This window comes from Schistocerca gregaria, chromosome 3, assembly GCF_023897955.1.
Source record: "Schistocerca gregaria isolate iqSchGreg1 chromosome 3, iqSchGreg1.2, whole genome shotgun sequence".
Classification (NCBI taxonomy): domain Eukaryota; kingdom Metazoa; phylum Arthropoda; class Insecta; order Orthoptera; family Acrididae; genus Schistocerca; species Schistocerca gregaria.
In genome coordinates, this window is record NC_064922.1 from 752303004 (window position 1) to 752327178 (window position 24175).

Genomic DNA, 24175 nt, shown 5'->3' on the forward strand with positions numbered 1-24175 from the left:
ACTCCAGAATATGTGGATCCCACACCGCACAGCAATACTCCAGAATAGGGCGGACAAGCATGATGTAAACAGTCTCTTTAGTAGACCTGTTGTATCTTCCAAGTGTTCTGCCAGTGAATCGCAGTCTTTGGTTTGCTCCATCCACAACATTATCTATGTGATCGTTCAAATTTAGGTTATTTGTAATTGTAATCCCTAAGTATTTAGTTGAACTTACAGCCTTCAGATTTGTGTTACTTATCGCATAATCGAAATTTAGAGGATTTCTTTTGGTACTCATGTGAACAACTTCCAACTTTACTTTATTCAAGGTCAACTGCCACTTTTCGCACCATACAGATATCTTATCTAAATCTTCTTTCAATTCGTTTTGGTCATCTGATGACTTTAGAAGATGGTAAATGACAGCATCATCTGCAGACAATGTAAGAGGTCTATTCAGATTGTCATATGTCGTTAATATAGATCAGAAACAATAGAGGGCCTATAAAACTTCCTTGGGGAACGCCGGATATTACTTCTGTTTTACTCGATGACTTTCCGTCTATTACTAGGAACTGTGACCTTTCTGACAGGAAATCACGAATCTAGTCGCACAACTGAGGCGATATTCCATAGACACGCAGTATGGTCAGAAGACGCTTGTGAGGAACGGTGTCGAAAGCTTTTTGGAAATAAAAAATATGGAACCAATTTGACATCCCCTGTCGATAGCACTCATTACTCTTTTAGTATAAAGAGCTAGTTGTGTTTCACAAGATCGACATTTTCTGAATCTGTGCTATGTGTCAATAAATCGTTTTCTTCGAGGTAATTCCTAATGTTCGAACAAAGTGATGTTCCAAATCCCTACTGCAAATCGACGTTAGTAATATGCGCCTGTAATTCAATGGGTTACTCCTACTTCCTTTTTTGGGTATTGGTGTGACATGAGCAATTTTCCAGTCTTTAGATACGGATCTTTCTGTGAGCGAGCGGTTGTATATAACTGCTAAATATGGAGCTATTGTATGAGCATACTCTGAAAGGAACCTGACTGGTACACAATACGGACCGGAGGCATTGCCTTGATTAAGTGATTTAAGCTGCTTTGCTATGTCGAGGGTATCTGTTTCGCATCTTGGCACTTGTTCTTGATTGGAATTCAGGAATATTTACTTCGTCTTCTTTGGTGAAGGAGTTTCGGAAAATCGTTTTTAATAACTATGCTTTAGTGGCACTGTCATCAGCTGCTTCACCGTTGTTATCGCGCAATTGAGGTATTGATTGAGTCTTGCCACTGGTGTGCATTACGTATGATCGGAATCTCTTTGGGTTTTCTGCCAGATTCCGTGACAGAGTTTCGTTGTAGAAACTATTAAAAGCATCTCGCATTGAAGCACGCGCTATATTTCGAACTTCTGCAAAACGTCTGCAAAACTTTGCCAAACGTGGGGAATGGCGTTTTTTTTTTTTTTAATTTGGCGTGATTTTCTCGTTCCTTCTACAACAGCGAACTGACCCGTTTTGTATACCATGGGGAATCAGTACCATCACTTATTAATTTATGTGGTATACAGGGTGTTACAAAAAGGTACGGCCAAACTTTCAAGAAACATTCCTCACACACAAATAAAGAAAAGATTTTATGTGGACATGTGTCCGGCAACGCTTAATTTCCATGTTAGAGCTCATTTTAGTTTCGTCAGTATGTACTGTACTTCCTCGATTCACCGACAGTTGGCCCAATTGAAGGAAGGTAATGTTGACTTCAGTGCTTATGTTCACATGCGACTCATTGCTCTACAGTACTAGCAACCCCGGAACCAAATGTAGAGACTCTTCGTGCTCGTATTGTGGACGGCTGTGATACAATACGCCATTCTCCAAGGCTGCATCAGCGCATCAGCGATTCCATGCGACGGAGGGTGGATGCATGTATCCCCGCTAACGGAGGACATTTTGAACATTTCCTGTAACAAAGAGTTTGAAGTCACGCTGATACGTTCTGTTGCTGTGTGTTTTCATTCCATGATTAATGTGATTTGAAGAGAAGTAATAAAATGAGCTCTAACATGGAAAGTAAGCGTTTCCGGAGACATGTCCACATAACATATTTTCTTTCTTTGTGTGTGAGGAATGTTTCCTGAAAGTTTGGCCGTACCTTTTGGTAACACCCTGTATATCTCTCAATTGCAGCCGATACTATCTCTTTGAAATTATTTCACATATTTTCTACGCTTACATGATCAGATCGGAAGGAGTGGACACTGTCTCTTAAAAAGGCGTTAAGAGCATTTTATCAGCTTTTTTTTAAATACATGTACTTCGAGTTTCTTTTTGGTGGTTGTGGGTGTTACGATATTCAGCATAACAGTAATTGCCTGTGGTCGCTAATCCCTGTAACAGTCATGATACTCCCTATTTGTCCAGAATTACTTGTTGTTAAGAGATCAAGTATGATTTCGCAGTCATTTACGCTTTGAGTGGGCTCATGAACTAATTGTTCGAAATAATTTTCTGAGAAAGTATTCAGTACAATTTCGGATGACATTTTATACCTGCAGCCGGCTTTAAACGTATAATTTTTCCAGCATATCGAGGATAGATTGAAGTCAGCACCGACTGTAAATTGTATGAGTGAGGTACCTATTTGAAATGAGACTCAGGTTTTCTTAGAATTGTTCAGCACATATATCTTTGGAGTTTGGGGGGAGGGGGTCGATAAAACGATCCAATTAATAATTTAGTCCGATTGTCAAGTATAATCTCAACCCATACTACTTTTTTTTTTATTTTGCAGAAACTATGTACTTCAATTTCACAACAAGGAAAACTACTTCTGACAGCAATACCGTATTTACTAGAATTCGAGCAGCACTTTTTCCGGTTTTTTGTAATCCAAAAAACCGCCTGCGGCTTAGAATTGAGTGCAAAGTAAGCAGAAGTTCTGAGTTGGCCTCGTGATGACTGGGTGTTGTGTGTTCATCATCATTTCATCATCATTGACTCGCATGTCGCCGAAGAGGCGTCAACTAAAAAGGACTTGCAATACGGCGGCCGAACTTCCCCGCAAGGGGCCTCCCGGTCAACAACGCCATACGATCATTTCATTTCGTTTCTGAGTTGCTAGGTGCCGCCACAACTACTTTTTGCCGTCGAATATATGTAGCGCTACGCCGGCATGTTTTGCAAGCACAAATACTGGCTCCAAAACCGCTGCGTCAGTAAATAAATTTAAAAAAAACGGTAGAAGACGAGCTTTTTTCTCCGGCCCGAGTTTAGACCACCGCATTTTCACACATTATCCAACAAAGTAAATAGAAATTCCGTATTGTTTATCTTCGAATGTAGCAGCCTTTCAAATATTCGTAGCAACAAAAATAAATTTCTTTACACTAAATTACCACTAATGCACAAGGCTTTAGGACTGTTGCACGAGTCGATACGCTAGGACTCATTAAAATTTCACGTAGCGGCACCTATTACTTCGAGGAATTTTGTAAAGTGCTTGTTGGTGTTAGTGAACCATAATGAAGCGCTCTCATTATAGTGCCAAATTCAAGAGGGGAGTTATTTCTTTTGCGGAACGAAGTTCTAATCATGCTGCAGGTCTGCGATACGGGATTGAGAGCAACATCAGGCGATGGCGGCTGTATAGAGAGAAATTATTTGAATGTTCAAGTAGCAGGAAAGAATTTAGTGGGCCAAAGTGTGACCGATATCATGCACTAGAAGCGATTTTAAATGATTCTGTTGATGAACAGCGTCAGAAATTCCTGCCTGTTAACGCCGAAATTTTAAAAATTAAGGCACATGAAATTGCTAGAGAGCAAAAAATCGAAAATTTTAAGGCTAGTCGCAGCTGGATTGATCTGTTTATGAAGCGCACGGGGGTTTTCACTTCGGAGGCGAACTTCAGTTGCATAGAAGCTGCCGAAAAATTATTAAGAAAAACGTGAAATTCCAGCGTTTAATAATAAGGCGGCGTACAGAAAAGCAATACCTTCTAGGTCAGATAGGAAATACTGACCAAACTCCCATATATTTTGACATGCCGTCAAATTATACGGTTGACGCCAAATGAAAGAAAGACATAAGTGTTCTTACATCAGGGGGGTGAAAAACAGCGGACGTCAGTCATGCTTGCTTGCTTGCACAGCAGATGGACATAAATTACCCCCATTCACAGTTTTCAAAAGAAAGGTTTTACCGAAATCGGAAGTGTTTCCAAAAACTGTAATTGTACGAGCAAACGAAACTGGGTGGTTTTCGGGGGAGATGGTGCTAGGCGTGTGTGGAATCGTCCTGGCGCAATACTTGGTTTACGCAAGTGATCTCTGGTTTGCGCAGTCTGTTGGTATTAGATACGTACGCAGGCCATACAACACCTGCAGTAAAACGAGAATTAGAAGAAAGCAAAACGGACTTGGCAGTAATTCCAGGCGGGATGACGTCAGTTCTGCAACCACTTGACGTCTGTTTGAATAAACCATTTAAGAACAAGCTTAAACGCATGTACACAGACTGGCTTTCGAAAAGCGACAGACAACTGACACCAACAGGACGTGTAAAAAGCGCAAGTTTGTCGCAAGTGAGCCAATGGATTTATGATGCATGGAAGTGTGTTCCAAATCAGATTGTGCAACAAGCATTTTAAAAATGTTCGATATCCAATGCACTAGATTGTACGGAGGACGATGCCCTGCATGAAGAAATGAGTAACAAAGAATCGAGTGATAGTGATTCAGAATCACGACTGATATTTTAAACATTTCTTATAAGATGTATTACAAACCTACTAAAATTTTGTTTTAAATTTCAGCGTTTAATTTCTAAGTTATTTTCATTCTTATTTTATAAGGGTTGCTACTGTGCATTGCACAGGATAGAAAAGCGTGGAGAGCTGTATCAAAAGGATGGACTGGACAACTGAGGACAACAACAACACACTCTGCATTTGAAATCATCTACTACGAAAATCCGACTAGCAAGAGCGTTTCGTATGTATATCAATGTGGCCAACTCTACGATCTGAATTTTTCCTACCTGTGACAAGAGATGGTTGCTAATACGAACATTTATGAATCGTGAATCACATGCAGTATTCTCCACACCATAAGAATAACACGAATGTAAACATTATGCCCATTATGCCATGTATTCTTTCGTGTTTGCTGTTATCTCATTTAAATCATGTCTGCCTAATAAGCTACGAAACTAGAGTCAGACAACAGCACACGCGGAAGAATATACATACCATGTCATGTTTATTCGTATTCGTATTATTCTTTATGCTGATTAGAGATACAGTCAGAAATGAAGCACGGCAACTGACTAGGTTTTTAAATCTAAGGCGACTCTAATTTCTGTGCAGAACGTAATATACTAAAGAGGCGTCCGCCACACACTGTCAGGTGGCTTGCGGAGTATGGATGTAGATGTAGATTTTCAAACGGTGAAAAATTTTCGCTAAACTCTCGTTCAGGACATCTATCATACGCAGTCTCTTATTTTGTTCTTGTTGATCATTATGAAACAAAGCAGCAGTGTAAGTAACAACAAATAGCAGTCTCTTGCCATTGTTTCGCTAATGAGACAATTCCTCTCTTTTTTTTTTTTTTTATTCTAAACGGCGGTAGCGCGCACAAAAGCAAGCCATGCCGCGAGCGGCAACATGTCGTGAACACTCATAATAAGAATGTGAAAAACAGTGCATGACACAGTACAACAATGCATTTTCAGCTTAGAGTGACGTAAACACCTATAACAAAAAGAACGGCACTTACCAGATCAAAGCAAAATAACCAATCGATTCAAACCAGACGAAGCAAGTGAAAAAGGAAAGGTACCCGTATAAATACGGACGGAGCGCCTGGCGCCTATCAATGGCTGCCTGGTAAAGCTTAACTGCTAAGCTTACGACTCGAACCAAACTACTGTAGCTGTATCGTCATTCATTCGACCTAAATTGTGTCTCATGTTACAATGGACCAACTTTGTTTCGATTTGAAGGTGCGGTCTAAAACTTTTCTTCTCCCCTTGATTTCGAGTCTCATTTTTCAGGTGCAGCTTAGATTCGAGTACGGCTTAGGTTCGTGTAAATACAGTAAATACTCTACGTCCAACTGCATTTACTCTATCCTTTCTTAACACTGTCATGTCGTCTGTAAATTTTGGCTGAAGTTATTTCCGGCTTTAGCCAGCTTTCCATACCTACAACTATTTGAGTTTCAGTGCTTTCTATTAGGGCTTGGAGCTTTGGTTCTTTCCCAGCACAGCTACGACATTTTACAACTACAATAAAGATCATTTCTACAACTACCTTACTGCGTTTTACCTGTGCCCTTTTAGACGGATGCCCTTTCTGTGATTTCTTGAGACCCTCTAACCTAAAAAGCCGCCCAGTCCCCTTCACACAGCCCCCGCTACGTGTATAGCCGCTTCCTGTGTGCAGTGGACTCCTGTCATATTAAGCGGAACCCGGAAACACACCACCAGATGGCGCAAGTCAAGGAATCTGCAGCCTACACAGTTACAGAACCGCCTGAGCCTCTGATTCAGACCCTCCACTCGGCTCTGCACCGAAGTACCACAATCGGTTCTGTCGACGATGCTGCAGATGGTGAGCTCCACCTTAATTTCGCTAGCAAGACTGGCAGTCTTTACCATTTCAGCAAGCCACCAGAAACCAGAGAGAATATCCGCTGATCTAAGCGACACATGACCCACCACCAGCATTTGGCTGCACCCTGTACTCTTCATGGAAGCCGGAAGCACCCTTTCCACATCCGGAAAGGCTTCTCCCAGTGTGCACAAGGAGTGCACACTGGTTTCCTTCCTGTCTTAGCAGCCATGTTCCTAAGGGCCCCATTACACGCCTAACGTTGGAGCTCCCAACTAAAAGCAAACTCACCCTCTGTGAATGCCCAGACCTTGTGGGCCAAGGAACTTCCTCTGGAACTTGGTGGATGACTGCATCTGGGTTAGAGACTTCGTCAGCCACGGATAACGCCCAAAACCTATTTGTCAAACGAACAGGGGAGGCCCTACGATCGGCACCTGGGAAAGTCTTTCGCTGCCTGCCCACTCGACTGCAGGTCAGGGGTCAACCTCAGTGAAAGCAGTACCCGGGACAGCCACAGCAGTGTACCCATCGGGAGACACATGGGACGCATCCGACACCCCTCACATACTCGCGTCCAACCCCCCACAGTGATGGCCCTTAGTAGCAGCCTCAAGCTGTGTGATGGAAGCCAACACCACCTGGAGCTGTAAGCGAAGGGTCACCAATTCAGCTCACATCTGTACACAGCAATCACGTTTGACTGAAATAGGTAGGAATTACAGGGAGGCTAACTTAAAATAGCTACATGAAAAATGTGAATAAATCGAAAAATTGAGGAGGACTGACTAAGCATATAGGAAAGTCAAAGTAACCCTCGGTGAAATTAAAAGCAATGGTGGTGTATTAATAGTGCAATTCCATTGTTAAATGCAGAGGAGAGAACATTGAAGGCCTCTATGAGGGGGAAGAGTTGACTGATCTGAAGAAGCAGAAAGAGGAGTCGATAAAGAACAGATAGAAGATCCAGTATTAGAATCAGAATTTAAAAGAACTTTAGTTGAGTTAAGATCGAATAAGTTGGAAGGGATAGATAACATTCGAGGAGAATTTTTAAAATCGTTGGTGGAAGTGCAACAAAACAACTCCTGGGTCTGGCGGTATACCATCAGACGTTCGGAAAAACATCATCTACACAAATGCAGAGATTGCAAGAGCTGAAAAGTGCAAGAATTATCGCACAGTCAGTTTAACAGCTCTTGAGTCCATGTTGCTGGCAAGAACAATACAGAGAAGAATGGAAAAGCAAATTGAGGGTATGTTAGATGCAAATCAGATTGGCTTTAGGAAAGCTAAAGGCACCAGAGAGGCAGTTAAGAACGTTACTGTTGATATAACTTAAGCAAGATTGAAGGAAAATCAAGACACATCCACAGGATATATCGACCTGGAGAAAACGTTCTGCAGTGTTAAATGATGCAAGATCTTCGAAATCCTGAGTAAAATAGGAGTAAACTGCACAGAACGATGGGTAATATACAACATGTACAAGAGCCAAGAGGGAACAATAAGAGTCAAAGACCAAAAACGAAGTTCTCGGATTAAAATGAGTGTTAGACAGGAATCTACATCGACATCTACAACTACATGGATACTCTGCAAGCGCGGAAAGAAGAACATCTATATCTTTCCGTACGAGCTCTGATTTCCCTTATTTTATCGTGGTGATTGATTCTCCCTATGTAGTTCGGTGTCAACAAATATTTTTCGCATTCGGAGGAGAAAGTTGGTGATTGTAATTTGGTGAGAAGATTCCGTAGCAACGAAAAATGCCTTTCTTTTAATGACGTCCAGCCCAAACGCTGTATCATTTCAGTGACATTCTCTCCCATATTTCGCGATAATACAAAACGTGCTCCCTTTCTTTGAACTTCTTCAATGTACTCCATCAGTCCTATCTGGTAAGAATCCCACACCGCACAGCAGCATTCTAAAAAAGGACAGACAAGCGTAGTGTAGACAGTCTAGGTCTGATACACTTTCTACGTGTCCTACCAATAAAGCGCAGTCTTTGATTAGCCTTCCCCACACCATTCAGACATCTTTTCTAAATAGTTTTGCAATTTGTTTTCATCTTCTGATGACTTTATTAATCGATAAACGACAGCGTCATCTGCAAACAACCTAAGACGGCTGCTCAGATTTTCTCCCAACCCGTTAATATAGATAAGGAACAGCAAAGGGCCTATAATACTGCCTTGGGGAACGCCAGAAAGCACTTCTGTTTTACTCGATCACTTACCGTGAATACCTACGAACTATGACCTCCTTGACAGGAAGTCACAAATCAAGTCATATAACTGAGACAATATTCCATAAGCACGCGATTTCACTACTAGCCACTTGCTTGGTACAGTGTCAAAAGCCTTCTGGAAATCCAGAAATACGGAATCGATCTGAAATTCATTGACAGTAGCACTCAATACTTCATGCGAATAAAGAGCTAGTTTTGTTCACAAGAACCATGTTTTCTAAACCCTTGTTGACTGTACGTCAATAGACCGTTTTCCTCGAGGCAATTCTTCATGTTCGAACACAATATATATTCCAGAATCCTGCTGCATATTGACGTTAATAATATGGGCCTGTAATTTAGAGAATTACTCCTACTACGTTTCTTGAATATTGACGTGACCTCTGCAACTTTTCAGTCTTTGATCTTTCGTCGGGCGAACGGTTGTATATGATTGTTAAGTATGGAGCTAACACATCACCATACTCTGAAAGGAACCTAATTGGTATACAATCTGGACCAGAAGACATGCTTTTATTAAGTTATTTAAGGTGCTTCAGTACTCCGAGGATTTTGACTTCTACGTTACTCATGTAGGCAGCTGTTCTTGATTCGAATACTGGAATATTTACCTCGTCTTCTTTTGTGAAGGCATTTCGGAAGGCTGTGTTTAGTAACTATGCTTTGTCAGCACTGTCTTCAATAGAATCTCCATTTCTATCGCGTAGAGAAGGCATTGACTGTTTCTTGCCGCTAACATGTTTCACATACGACCAGAATCTCTTTGGATCTTCTGCCAGGTTTCGAGACAAAGTTTCGTGGTAGGAACTATTATAAGCACTTCACTTTGTAGTCTTTCACCTCTACCGATCAATCTGCATATCGAAGAAGCAATGATGGAAATAAAACAAAGGTTCAGGAGTGGAATTAAAATTCAAGGTAAAAGCATATAAGTGATAAGATTAGCTCTTGACATTGCTATCCTGAGTGAAAGTGAAGAAGATTTACATAATCTGCTGAATAATGAGAACAGAATATAGATTGGGAGTAAATCGAAGAAAAATGAGAGTAATGACAAGTAGCACAAATGAGAATAGCTAGCAGTTGAACATCAGTATTGATGGTCACGAAGTAGATGAATTTAAGGAAGTCTGCTACCTATGTAGCAAAATAACCTAAGACGGGAGGAGCAAGGAGGACATCAAAAGCGGAGTAGCATTGGAAAATGAACATTCCTGGTCAAGAGAAGTCTGCTAGTATCAAACATATAACTTAATTTCAGGAAGAAATTTATGAGAATGTACGTTTATAATACACCATTGAATGGTAGTGAAATATGGACTGTGGGAAAAGAGGAACAGAAGAGAATCGAAGCACCTGAGAAGTGGCCATACAAATGAATGTTGAATTTAGATGAACTTGTAAGATATGCAATGAGCACATTCTCCGCAGACTCGGCAAGGAAAGGAATATATAGAAAACTCTGACAAGAATAAGGAACTGAGTGGTAGAACATCTGGTAAGACATTATGGAATAACTTTCATGGTACTAGAGGGAGCTCTAGAGGGTAGAAACTGTAGAGGAAGAGGCTGGAATGCATAAAGCAAATAACTGAGGACGTAAGTTGCATATGCTACGCTGAGATGAAGAGGTTGGCATACGAGAGGACTTCTTGGCGGGTCGCATCAGACCAGTCAGAAGACCGATGAGTCAAAAAATTTGTCAGTTTATCATGCGGAGATAGTGAGCACAACTGTGGAGGTTAGAAAATCGAGTGTCAATTGGAGAGATCGAAACATTTCCGTCATATTATTCTGTTTGAGTTCAGTAGAGGGGCGTCAGCAGCGCGCCAGCCAGAAACATTCGCGTAGTGTATGAGATAACGTCATTGTACAGAGCATGGCAAGAAAATGGTTTTCTCGTTTTAAGATGGATCGTTGTGACATTAGTGACTCCACACGTTTAGGAAGACATTTGAGGTTTGATGAAGATCTTTTAAACGCATTAATTCAGAACTATCCACGTCAGTGTACTCGAGAACTGGCAAATGTGATGAACTGTTATCTTTCCATCATCGTGCTACATTTGCACGCAGTGGGGAAGATTCAAAAATCGAGTTTATGTGTACCGCATGATCTGAGCTAAAATAAAAATTTAAAAAAATCTGCAGGTGGCGATAAGTGCATCTGTGCTTGTTCGTTATCAAGCTGACATTTATTGTCAGCAACCGAGACGTTTTGCAAACACAATCCAAGAACAACGGCCAGGAAAACTGTGTGAAGTTACGCTACTCCATCATAAGCCCGCAAGCATTGTACTAGACTGACAAAAACAATATACAGGAGTTAGGCTGGGAAGTCATTACGCACCCACCTAATTCACCTGATCTTGCACCCTGAGTCTTTCACTCTTTCCGTTATCTATCGAACAACCTTCAAGGAACTTCCTTTCCGTGTGAAAACACGCTCCGAACATGACTAGACGAGTTCTTCGCTTCAAAACCAATTGATTGCTGCAGTCGCTGAATGTCAAAGTTACCCCAGTTTTGGCAGTCGTAAATAGTGAAGATAACATATTATTGATGACTAAAGCCTCTGTTAAGTGTATATGTTGCGTTTATTAATCTTATGATGAAGCGCTACGAACTTATGCATCAACCCAATACATACTGGCAGTTGCGTGCAAATCTGCCTGTAGTTTTCGTGAATGGAGAATCCCCAGCAATTAGGAGCGGCCACTCTTTGTGGCGTAAGAGCCAGGTACCAGAAGGTTCCGTTCGCCACAGAATTGTGCGAGTCTTCTGTACCGCCCACCGTGAATCCCAACCATAGGAACGGTCCGGTAGCTTCCCAGTATATCAGATAATGTAGTGGGAGAACTCTTCAGATTATCCGGCTCGCTGAGCCTAATGAGCCAACGCAGTGAGACGTCACTGTCTGACAAAAGAGGCTTGTTTACAAGTCGGAAAGTCCTTCTCAGAAGCAAGTGGCGTAAGGCGGGGGCGAGTATCCTGCAGAACCGTGAGAAGCGAAGACGCCCGAAGCCCAGCCAGTTTACTGAAAATTTAGAGACTCCTTATTGGTTAACAGTCCTAATTTAGCAGAGGGGTTGAGCCGAGCGATGGCTTCCAGAACATCCAACAGAGAGAGAATTCGATAGCAGAGTGAGGACATCAGGAAGTCTTGGTGCAACTGAGTCCTTTTGTAGGTAACATTGCAAACTCGTAAGCTTTCGATTCGCTTACGACCATACCATTGGGCAGAGTTTTGCAAAATCGTCGGATTGGGGCAACGAAAGGTGCATAGACACAAGAGGGAGAGTTAGTCTGGAGAGTGAACTGAACACTTCTCCAGGCACTGAACGGAAGACTTCATCTCCTGGAGGCAACGAGAAATATTCTCCACGAGGGCTGGCTTTCTCTCCGCCAGCAACACTTGCCAGCAGATCATGACTTATGCTTCAGTACGTCAATATGTGCAAAGTTTCGTAAGATGTGATCTTAGGCATACATGCGCGAAGATGAAAAATTATTCGTTGGCACAATGTTAGGATTGACCTTTCCTATCTTGTTATTACGCGGAGAGTTTGAGGGTACATTCATCTTATTTCTTGATGATTTATGCATGCTTTATATAATCAACTTTTTGGGGAAATCACGCAATCACTGAGCAAATAGCCCGATGATTTATAAGGCGATAACTACACGCACCCTTTTTATTCCTGTATTTGCCAAGACTGTAAATATTATTAGTGTTCATCAATCACTTACCCTATGTAGTTCCGTTTTCTGATAATCATATGGAGTGATTAAATTCATGTCATTGTTTTCTAACTGCAGTTTGCGTTACATTAATTTGATCAGTAATCCTGTTTCATTTGGTAATTAAATAACCTCCTTGATATTAATTAGATATATTACTAGATACTCATTTCAAATCTCATATGTCATTAGGGCAATTTTCTTTAATAAATTTTTCTCTTGCCCACAATTCAAGCCACTTGAGTCTATGAAAATTAAGTCTCATCACAACCGACCGATCAGTAATAATGCTATAAATCATGTTCGATAAACATAATTTGAAACAAGAGGTGCACCCCTATGACAGACGTGGTTGTTAACTAAGACGTTGCTTCAGATTATTGATTGAAAGTGTAGGACAGTTACCCATATTAGTATCAAGGAATACAGATAATCCTTGTCTCGTTTCGCTAAATGCATCTTTGACGGGGAGCTGGCTTGCAGTTTAACGTAAACATGTAAACTGCAGAAATGCGTGTGCAATTACGCGTTTTTCATGGTACATTGGACGTGCAGAAAGATCAGGTGCTGGATGCTGAGACTTCAAGTCGAATAATACGTACTACAGGGTGTAACTAAATCACCTGACTTTGAGGACAAGTTCGATATACCAAAACAAGAAAAAAGTCTGGTAAATATAGGCTCTAAAATGTATAACTTAAGAGCTGTGAGGTCCTGTTCATCTTTTATGCTGTGGAACACATTTCTACTGCAAGCTCTATGCTTTCCATATTTTCGGAGGAGTTAGTACGGACCAAAACAAACAGAAAACATCCAGTAAAGATGGACTCTAAAATCCATAACTTAAGAGCTATTAGGACTTGTTTATCTTTGCTAATATGAAACATCTCTTCTAGTGAAAACCGCTCATAGCTCTTAAAGTAGGTATTTTACGAGTAGAACCCGTGTTTACTAGACGATGTTTCCATTTTTTGTGTAAGGAACCAGTCCGCAAAGTCTGTAAAGTAGATTTAGTTACACTGTCTATAGACCAAGGACATTGCAACAGTTTAATACACTATATTGCCATGACGGGGTTGGGGTCTGACAAGAAAACTGCCAAATGATGTGAAGATTATTATTTAGTAGGATTTTTTATTTGTTTATGGAATAATTCCTAGCTTTTATTCGAAGAGCTCTTCAGACTCTTGTGACGATGGAAACTTGCTTTTCCAAGACTTGTACGCTCTAATGTGTGAAACGTCCCCTTAGAACAATTATACAAGACTGTGCTTAAACTCACACACAATATTTTTAGCGCAACGCAATCTGACTTTCAAAAATCACTACAAAAGAATGGCCCTGACTAACATTAACCTATACAGTTCACAAATCACTTACCTCACAAAAATCTTGGTTACTCAAACTACTGCAATACAGCGAGCTCCACTACTGCCAGCTAATTAAAAGATTCAAACTACAGAAGGCACTAAGTACTGATAGACATAGTTAGCAAATGAAAGATTTTGATAGAGAACAAACAATGTATTTACCTTAATAATCATAATATATATATCAGTTCATGACATCAGTTCTTACAAATTTCAAAACTCCCCCATCTCTCTCTCCACGTCCACCACTGCTGGCGGCTCACCTCCAACTGCGCAACGCTACGCGCCACTAACAGCCAACTGCCCAACGCTACAATAGCGAGTATTACAACAATGCCAACCAGCCACTGACTGCACACAGCACAGGCAGTGATTTTCATACAGAGTGCAATGTGGCGTTACCAATAAGAAAACCTAAACAGCCTACTTACATAGCCCCCAAGCTGACCATAAAAATTTTTACAAATTGTTTTGCGCACTGACCAATAATGATTTGATAAAATTTTTATAATTACAATAACAAAGATATCAAATGCACACACTTATTAATACAATGTTGGTCGAAATCTAAAATTTTCTCACAGTCCATAAAGACAGTCCTGATCATTCATCACAGTAAAATTGCAGCGTTTCTTTTTTTTTTCTCAAAGTCTGAGCAGTAAAAGAAAATGCATACAGAAGTAGTGGATTTCCATGCAGTCTTGAAGAAGTAGTGTTGTCCTTCCAACGGAAAGACAGTGCTGACTCTTGACATGCTGACAGGTAATGGTCCACAACAGAGCAAACCCACAGCAGAGTCATTCAACGTTTTGAAGAATATAGGTAGGTTGGTCATCACAGAGCAGACCCACTGTAGTCCTAGTAGAGATTATGGTATTGGTGGGCCACCAGAGGTGCAGAGCCACTGCAGTCCTTGTACAAATAATGGTATTGGTGAGTCACCAAAGATGTAGACCCACTGTAGTCCTTGTAGAAACGGCTAGCAGCCAACTGTTGCGACTGTGCAGATGCACAATCACCATCGAAGAGTCTTGTGGAGAATATAGCAAGTCTATCAACCACCACTTGTGCACGCACAAAGTTTTTGGAATTGTCCTTAGAACCAGCAATGCTGTTGTCCAGTCCCTTGCTGAATTATTGACACACGTGCAAACACTATCAGTTCTTCTTCTCACATATTGTCCATATACTATGACCAACAGAAACGTGTGCAGTGAAATGCAATTTACAAGTTACTTAATTTGATGAACTGGTATCAATTACAATTTTATAACATAAGAATACAATAACAAAGGTACAAAATACATTATTAAAGAACGTAACAATACAGAAAAATTTGTAGTAGTACAGGCTTTACAAAAGAATAGAAATATACATTTACATCAGTGTTACAAGAATTATGACATAAGTACATACATAAAAGATTAGAATAACTTTTGAAACATCAACTTCACACATGAGCATTAGAACAAAACAGAATAAATAATGTGTAAACATCTTTACGAAGTAACTAACATATTATTAATGCAAATTATATGGGAGGATAACAGTATTCCTCTACACAGTGAATGTGGCTTAGTATTAGAAGAGAAAAAATTCTATGAAACAGTACACAGAGACAGGAAGAAAACAAATACATAAGGGTACACAAACACATAGTGGGATAACACAAAAGGAAAGGACAGGGTTTGTTTCCAGTGTAACATTTGGTACTGCAGTCCGACTCAAAACTTCATTCTGTAGATTTTTCATCGTATCTCAACATTTGTTTCCACCAAAATATCCTATCCAAGCATGCTATCTGTATTTTGTTCACAGCCTCTTTCAAAAATAGTTTTTATCCACTGTACACTATTTTTTTTGGCCAAATCATTTTCTTATAACTTCTCAATGCATTTCTTCCAATTCCTCATAGTTAGTTTCTTATATAGGCTCCCCCCTCTTAAGCTAACTTAATATCTACTGAGTTCAGATGCTAAACTAAGGGACGAGGCAATGCAGCAGCGCAAAACAATTAACACAAACAGCAATGACAAAAATGGAAATTGTGGAAGCAAGCAGCAGCAAATGCAATAACTTATATATATATATATATATATATATATATATATATATATATATATATATATATGACAAAGCTCAAGCAGAAAAAGTATTACAGTAAAAATGTTTAATACCTATGTCACATCTTAACACTAGAGTGATGCATCACAAGAACATACGCTAGCAGATAAGTTAGCAAACCGTAAAAAAATTATTTTTGCAATTCCTGTGAAGGGAAATGTCTATTTGTGCTCTCTTTTCCAAGAAAGTACATCATAGAATGGTTCTTTACTAGTTCTGTAGACAGAAAATAGTGATATTAGTACATCTATTAAATTTTATTTTAACCAATGCTGCAGTGCAGATAGAAACTGGATATTAAACAAAGTGAGCAATCTCTCAGCTAGAAAGACAATAGATATAAAATGTTTCTCATCATTTCATTTCAGTAAATATCATAAATTAAGAACTTCACAGTGTAATCATATGTTTTCAAGTTTGGGCGTGTTGTATTTACGATGCTTTCTACAAAGGAATGTCAATAGCGAGGATAATGGCCTCCTTTTTTTTCTTGTGCCTCTGAAAGGCACACACTAATGGCTTGTTTCCAGGTGGCTGTCATGCAGCTGGGTGCCCACGACGCATTACGTGCACGTGGTCACTTAACTTTCTTACTGAAATATTTACACCAGTTTCCACTACAGTGTAAGTCTCATATAAAAATTTCACAGGTCAAGAATTTGCGTTATTCATCTGTAGAAACAAAATCCTATTGATATAATAGTGTCCAAAAAATTTTCGTCGGCATTGTAATACATTCACGCATTTACATACATTTCATAACCCTTAAAGTACGATTCTGGGTTTACAACAACCTTTTTCACAAACCAGAGTCCCTAGCCACTACTCATTATTCCTTACCTTATTCGTCGACACTTCAATATTTCATCATAACAGATATGTACCATAATCAAATAACTCATATAGCATCAGCTTATTGATCATAAACATACCGCAACAGCGTAATACACATCGTCATTATAACATCATAAAACCTCAGCCAAATCTCAAAATCGTCATAGCTTCTTCCAATAATTTCAAAACCTAAAAAAAATTCTCTGCTCATGTCGAAAGTGTCATCTGCCTCAAACGTACTTTAAAAATCATCATCCCATACCAAATACATCATTCAAAGCTCTCATAGTACCGCAATGGTTCCGAAAAATTATTAACAGTTCACAATGTACAGACAATGCAATTTCATAAGTGTGAAGTTATCCAACTGTGTAATTGCGTAAACATGTGTCACTGATGAAGTAAAAATATGTTTGCTTCTCTGTTAAAATAATCAAATAGCTGTGTGATTCTGTGTTGGAGAAATATGGTACCGATGTGGAAAGTTGTATAAGCAAATACCATGTTAGCTAGGGCTCCTTGTGCTTGCCAAACACATGGTACACAAAGTAAGCGTGTATCCCCCTGAGGATTAATGTAATTATATCCTCAGGTGTTGCTGATTACAGCAATGGAATGAAATGTATCACGGAAAACCTTTGTATCATTGCACTTCAAATATCTTTAAAAATAAATGTTTTCAGTACAAAATTAATCACTCAAATACGCGTACAGTAGCGCTAAACTGTGCGTCGTGTTGTAAGATAATCTCTGTGGAAGTGTCGTAGTTATTGTCCTCCGAAAGCTAAGTTCTGCAGAAGTCAATGTACTCACCTCATGATAAACAAAAGTGAAATGCTTTGCGTATTAATATATCTTAGTTATTACGCTTATTGCCGTGACGAAGAAAGTACTGTGCTGTAACGTATTGTTGTGCTACGGAAAAGGCTGTCTCACTGTAGCTATACCACAAAAGTTACTACTAAAACATGTTTTACTTTCCAGAACAATTCATAAAAACTGTGCAGATATAAAACAGATACACCGCAAAAGCAACATTGTAAATTGTGTCACACATTAGTAGCGTCGTGATATAATCGTGTAGCTATCAAAGAAACCGAATGCTAAGTCATCTTTGATCCCACAGAAGGTACTTCAAATAAAGAATGTCTTTTCAAGTAAACCAAAATGTTTCATTAAAATCTCATTAGCAGTATATGTTCTAAGTATGTAAGCCTTATAGTCGTTAGGAATCGGCAAACATCAAGCAATAATGTACACACACATTAACACTGTGTCCTCTGTTCACAATAGCAATGCATTCGTAATTTCTGTTTGAATAAGTTCTCTTGGTTCTTGACTGGATATTTAACTTCAAACATTGTTGCATGTTAACAATTTCTTAAGTCTGACTATGCATACTAGTAATGTAAAGTGAAAAGTTATATGGCAAAGACAAAGTTAAAAAAACTGATTATCTCTCAATAAGCGGTTTTACCTGTGAAATGTGGTGCAATCTTTTACCCTTTGCAGTGCGCAGAGTTTCAACTTCGAAGCAATTATCATGTTGTATACGTCGGTAAGGAATGCTCAGAGTTAACTTGAACACAATTATTATGCGGTATCCGTCGGTAGAGAATACTGGAATTTTTCTCAAGGTTAGCGTCTACGTTATTTTTCTCTGAGCCAGCCGGCGCACGCGGCTGCCTGCGGTGCGAGTCATTGCCTGTCTCTTTGTTGGCGCGCGCCGTTATTGGGATTAGGAGACCTAACTACTACAAATTCACCTTGACGAGAAGTCCCTGCCCTGTATGAAACTCGCCAGTTCTGCTACAATTCAGGTCTGTCGTTACGATCATATCGTCTGTCGTCATGTCGGTAGATTCCATAGTTTCTTTCTTGTCGGTCAAGTGGTGGAGAATTTCTCTCTGAATCGTAACTGCGCGCTGGACCGTTGCGTCTAAACTTATTCTGTCTCCCTTGATAGTAATTATTTTGGTTCCCATATTGTTTGTTTCTCTGATTGTCTCTGTGATAGTCACTACCGTGGAGAGGTGATCTTCCCCTGTAATTATTACTACTCTGCCAACGGTTGTCATACGGGTGGTGTCTGTTTTGGTCACGATTTGTATTATGATAATAGCCTTGTCGTGTCCAGTTATTATTTCTTTCATCGCGGAATTGCAACGGATGTGACCTGTAATTGTTGCGCTCCTGTTTTCGCGTTCCGCGATTGTCAGTGTCAATTTCTGATTCTTGTAAGAGCCCCTGAAAAGCTTCAATGTCTTTGCAACGTCCTGCCAAAATAATATGCCGTAAATGTTCCGGTAATTTGATTAAGCAAATGCGGATGAGTTCTGAGGGGCTGTATGGGTTTGACAGGTACTGATTCTTGTGCAACATGTCTGCAAAATATTTTACATGACTGGAAAATTCAGATTGTTCGAAATGTTTCATCATTATGATGCCATGTTTTACTCGGTCTTGTGTATCTTGAGACCAATATGCTGAGAGGAAGGCATGATAAAATTCTCCTTCACTGTGACAATCGTGAATGACCGATCGCATTGTTACAGCTGGTTCATCCTCCAAGTAGCCACACATAACTTCTAATCTGTGTTCTAATGACCAGTTGAGAGGAAAACAATGAGAGAATTGATGAAGCCATGCTTGTGGATGAATGTCGTTGCCAGAATTCTTAAATGTATTGAATTTACGTGTAGTAATCAACAGCTTATAGTCAATCATCATGTCGACGAGTCGCATGTCGGTCATTGTTACGTCGTTTCGGCAGTTCCACCTCAAAATTCGATGCACCTTGCCAATTTCTTTCATGATTTCCGAAATGACCTGTGTCACTATTTTGTAGTTGTTCTGTATTTCTACACTCCTGGAAATGGAAAAAAGAACACATTGACACCGGTGTGTCAGACCCACCATACTTGCTCCGGACACTGCGAGAGGGCTGTACAAGCAATGATCACACGCACGGCACAGCGGACACACCAGGAACCGCGGTGTTGGCCGTCGAATGGCGCTAGCTGCGCAGCATTTGTGCACCGCCGCCGTCAGTGTCAGACAGTTTGCCGTGGCATACGGAGCTCCATCGCAGTCTTTAACACTGGTAGCATGCCGCGACAGCGTGGACGTGAACCGTATGTGCAGTTGACGGACTTTGAGCGAGGGCGTATAGTGGGCATGCGGGAGGCCGGGTGGACGTACCGCCGAATTGCTCAACACGTGGGGCGTGAGGTCTCCACAGTACATCGATGTTGTCGCCAGTGGTCGGCGGAAGGTTCACGTGCCCGTCGACCTGGGACCGGACCGCAGCGACGCACGGATGCACGCCAAGACCGTAGGATCCTACGCAGTGCCGTAGGGGACCGCACCGCCACTTCCCAGCAAATTAGGGACACTGTTGCTCCTGGGGTATCGGCGAGGACCATTCGCAACCGTCTCCATGAAGCTGGGCTACGGTCCCGCACACCGTTAGGCCGTCTTCCGCTCACGCCCCAACATCGTGCAGCCCGCCTCCAGTGGTGTCGAGACAGGCGTGAATGGAGGGACGAATGGAGACGTGTCGTCTTCAGCGATGAGAGTCGCTTCTGCCTTGGTGCCAATGATGGTCGTATGCGTGTTTGGCGCCCTGCAGGTGAGCGCCACAATCGGTACTTCAAAAGACCGAGGCACACAGGGCCAACACCCGGCATCATGGTGTGGGGAGCGATCTCCTACACTGGCTGTACACCTCTGGTGATCGTCGAGGGGACACTGAATAGTGCACGGTACATCCAAACCGTCATCGAACCCATCGTTCTACCATTCCCAGACCGGCAAGGGAACTTGCTGTTCCAACAGGACAATGCACGTCCGCATGTATCCCGTGCCACCCAACGTGCTCTAGAAGGTGTAAGTCAACTACCCTGGCCAGCAAGATCTCCGGATCTGTCACCCCATTGAGCATGTTTGGGACTGGATGAAGTGTCGTCTCACGCGGTCTGCATGTCCAGCAGGAACGCTGGTCCAACTGAGGCGCCAGGTGGAAATGGCATGGCAAGCCGTTCCACAGGACTACAGCCAGCATCTCTACGATCGTCTCCATGGGAGAATAGCAGCCTGCATTGCTGCAACAGGTGGATATACACTGTACTAGTGCTGACATTGTGCATGCTCTGTTGCCTGTGTCTATGTGCCTGTGGTTCTGTCAGTGTGATCATGTGATGTATCTGACTCCAGGAATGTGTCAATAAAGTTTCCCCTTCCTGGGACAATGAATTCACGGTGTTCTTATTTCAGTTTCCAGGAGTGTATGTCCCTCCTCCCGTACTGGGGCGCGAGTGTCCTCTGAAATATGTAATTCTTGTATTACTTGTGCCAACTGATCTTGTACTTCCCGCATTTCTCTTTTGTACTGTGTGTTGATTTGATTTTGATTCTGTTTGAATTTTCTAACTTGTTCATACTCTTCAGTGTCATTGACGCCTACAGGTTTTGTGTCATTCAGATCATCATATACCTTTGTAGATAAGTTAGTGAACTGATCTGAAAGTTCGGCTACTTTATCAGATAGTGAACTAATTTTTCCTCCATGTGTCTTTCTGAACCAATTTTCAGAGTATCTACTGTGTCCTTTAAGTTCTCTTGAGTTTTTGCAAGTTGCGTAACCGAATCGGTAGATGCAACTGAGTCAATTTTAGCTTGCAAGGTCTCATGATTTTCATGAACAATAGTTTGCAGTTCTTTTATGGCTGCTTCGTGATTCTGTAATGCATTTTCATGCCGCGAAAAAAATAGGTTGGAAATGCTCACAAATTTGTGTTTTTACGTTGTTACAGACTTTTTGACATTTCGATTCGATTTTATGTAATTCAGTAGTTAAATCTTCACGTGTTTGTTCAAGTGTATGTTCCACTGAGTCTAACTTCTGAAGCTTTTGTCCCATTTGTTGCATTAATTGTAATAACAATGCACTGATGTCTGAAACATGTTCCTCAGTGCTATTCGGCAATGCATTTTAACCGGCAATATTCGCAGTTTGAAAAACAGAAAATGTGTCTTGACTTATTTGAGAAAACGGTGAGGACGCAAAACCTTAATCTACAGTATTTGCAAGATTGTGTCCTGTCATTTCGGAATCCTGAGGCGAGCTGTTGTCGACCGATCGATCGATAATGCTTCCCTGTTCACTAATTGTTTCACTGCCTACACCATTATTTGCAACCCGCTCCATTTCCCTATGCACAATTACCAAATTACTACTTTGAACATTAGTTAATTCATTACATGGTGGCGCTAACACACTGCTTTCGTCTTCACTGTCATTTCTCAGTTTACTTTGGAGCCTAGTATTACGTTTTTCAAACGCCATTATTGTCACAATATTTCACACGACAACACAGAAAAAATCAATTTGAAGAGCAAAAATAAGAGAACACATTAACATATCACTGAAAATAATATCTAGTTAATTGCAAGCGCAGCTGCGAAATACTTCGTGCAAAACTACATGCATGCCACAACTATTTTACTGTACAACAATGAAAGACTGCAACTACAAAGGAAATTCTCTATGATTACGCGCTAGCAATAAACAATAGCTACACTAATTACAGAAACTACAAGGAAAAAATCGGAAGATTCCAGTGAGGTATCCTCGGCTAAGGGTCGACATATGAAACGTCCCCTTAGAACAATTATACAAGACTGTGCTTAAACTGACACACAATATTTTTAGCGCAACGCAATCTGACTTTCAAAAATCCCTACAAAAGAATGGCCCTGACTAACATTAACCTATACATTCCACAAATCACTTACCTCACAAAAATCTTGGTTACTCAAACTACTGCAATACAGCGAGCGCCACTACTGCCAGCTAACTAAAAGATTCAAACTACGGAAGGCACTAAGTACTGATAGGCATAGTTAGCAAATGAAAGATTTTGATAGAGAACAAACAATGTATTTACCTCAACAATCATAATATATATATATATATATATATATATATATATATATATATATATATATCAGTTCATGACATCAATTCTTATAAATTTCAAAACTCCGCCATCTCTCTCCCCACATCCACCACTGCTGGCGGCTCACCTCCAACTGCGCAACGCTACGCGCCGCTAACAGCCAACTGCCCAACGCTACAATGGCGAGTATTATAACAATGCCAACCAGCCACTGACTGCACACATCACAGCCAGTGATTTTTATACAGAGCGCAATGTGGCGTTACCAATAAGAAAACCTAAACAGCCTACTTACATGTGAGCAGTTTTTAATATGATTAACATTAGAATTATGCTTTATCAAATTATTTTCCTAAATTGTTAAATTGGAACCAGAGTGCGCTTTCATCAAAATATGGACAAAACTGAAGTATCTGTACCGTTTCGTATTATGGTTATGCCTCATGAAATATGCATTTTCTACATATCAGTATATTTTGATTCACACAAGAAGTCATTTCTCAGTGCAAACACCCAGCAGGTCACGGACCCAGACCCACACTGATGTAATGTGTTTCATGACCTGAGAAGCGAAACTGACTTTAGGTATTGAGGAAATGTATACATACGAATGGATGCTACAATGTAATGTCGTCTTTCTGGCTGGAAAATGAAACTGCCTTAGATGGGATCAATAAACGAATAGCTGAGAGATATTAAAGTAGCACTTGTTTACACTGAATACAGGTTAGTGAAATAAAATGAGGTTGTAGAACTCATACTACTGACTGTAAAATTTGCCCTTAAGTACAGGCAACAGAGTCACAGGTTTCTCTTTAAGCGCCATTCATGAGCAATGAAATATTTTAACAGCTAATTTGATAGAGGGGGGCTGCAAACCAAAGGTGGCCAATCAAGTGTAAGGACATCTCCAGAATTACTATTTTTTGCAGAACACTGCTTCTTTCCTCGCAATAAGGAATGCACTTAATTACACTTAGCTCCTCATCTTTTTCTGTCCTGCAAAGCGAGTAAGTCCAACGTCAGGCCTTATAGTAATCTAAAAAATTTACACATTCTCGTATTTATGAACTTGAGCTTGTCGCTCACGCCCCATGATTGGTGAAACCACAATTACCGACAGTCGCTTGGTTTATGCATTCTATTGGTAATGTTGCACACCCATACATCTGGCATCAGAGACAGCGTTCAACAACCAACAGAGTTTTAAAAAGGCGTCATTGTGGGTCCCCAATTGGCCAGTCGCGCGAATCGAATATCCAGGTTTGTGGAGCTTTCGGATGTGATAG